Raw genomic sequence first — 1,656 nt, 5'->3', positions numbered from 1 at the left:
GCCATTATCTTAAAACAACTGAAAGGTCTACTTATATTCTTTTCTTCAGAATATACTTACACCAGAAAATGACCACAGGTCTAGAAATAAGGTAATGACTCTTTCTTTTGGTAAGCTTTATCCTGAGACATGGTGATTTTATGCAAATTTATTAGGAACTTTGTGAGTTGCCTATATATCTCAGATCTATAGACTCCATGATCAATAAATCAGTGTTAAATATCTATGTGTCTCTATTAGGGAAAGCACAAATAACTAGCCTCTGGAGGTTAAGTGCCTGGCTTCTGCACCTGCCCTTCTCAATCACAGGATCTTTCCAATCTCCATTGTAATCAGACAGACTATTTCAATATCAGTCCCTCCCATCAATATCCCCAACTGACAAGAGAAGCCACAATCACATTTTTGTAGGTACTAGTAGTTCCCTCACTGAAGTGTTTCTCAAGGTCTTAGCAAAAAGATGGTCATCTATGTCTACTTAGGCAACATAGGAAGTAGATGAGATTCATGTTTTAAATTCAGTCATTTTATTTCTTTCTAGGTACTATTGTAAATAATTTATGGCATCTTAATTTTCTTTAGCGTGATCAATAATCTATACAGCTTCCTGTATTAAAAATACCTTGCCCTCTCAGTGAATCCAGATAATTGCACTATACGAAAAAAAAAATAGACTAACCTAAAACTACATTTATTCACTTTTTGGTTAAGCATGTTTGGAATTTAATAAGACATATTTTCCCCTAGGTATTTTATTATACAAATTGTTAAGTATATTTATTTTGTATTTTTTTGTATTAAACTATTACAAAGTTTGACAACATAAATTAGTATGCTGAAATCCAACTTCAGTTACCAATTTGAAATGAAAATGGGGGGAAGAGGGTTAGGATCTGAAGAGAACTGGCTTAAGAATGGGAAGGACTGCCTCTTACAACAAAGAAAAGGGTTTTTACCTGAGCTATTTTGAATGCATCAACTGGCAAGGGAAGCTTAAAAAAATTGGGTTTTGTGGCTATTTCAAGTCCTTCAAATCCTCCCATATATCCCTATTTTAATATTCAGAATGTCACTCTGTCCCATTTAATATTTTAACTCTCACCAAAGAAGCTGAAGAGGGGATAAATAATGTGTTAACTTGGAAACCCAAGACTAACCTTTGTATTGATTTTTTGGATACCTCATCTCTACAGCTTTAAGAGTCCAAATATTCTGCTAGCATCATCAGGTAAAGTTCTCTAAGCTTCAGTTTGTGACCCAAGAATTTAATATTTGAAATTGTCATTCTTTTTTTAATCCAAGCCACTTATTATGTCTAAAAGCAGCCCCTCACATGCCCAGTTAATTTTTTTCAGCTGTTGTTTTTTCAACATCAGCAAATTTATACCCAAAGCCTGATCTTCAATCTGCACTGGATTCCAAATGATGACAGGAAAGTTAACCGTTTTGTCGTTGCTTACCACAGTCTGTCATCCTTCAATCACTGACACAACTGCATTTTCACTGCTTTTAACCCTAATTATGCCAAGTACAATCCCAGACTTCCTCCTTTTCCCTGAGATCTGGTATATAATCTGCTCCTGGAACCAACTTTCATACTAGTCAAGATTGTGGCTGCCTAGAAAAAAAACAAACCTGGCTATAAAGCACCCAAAA

This window comes from Macaca mulatta, chromosome 17, assembly GCF_049350105.2.
Source record: "Macaca mulatta isolate MMU2019108-1 chromosome 17, T2T-MMU8v2.0, whole genome shotgun sequence".
Classification (NCBI taxonomy): Eukaryota; Metazoa; Chordata; class Mammalia; order Primates; family Cercopithecidae; genus Macaca; species Macaca mulatta.
Note: the sequence above shows the minus strand (reverse complement) of the source record.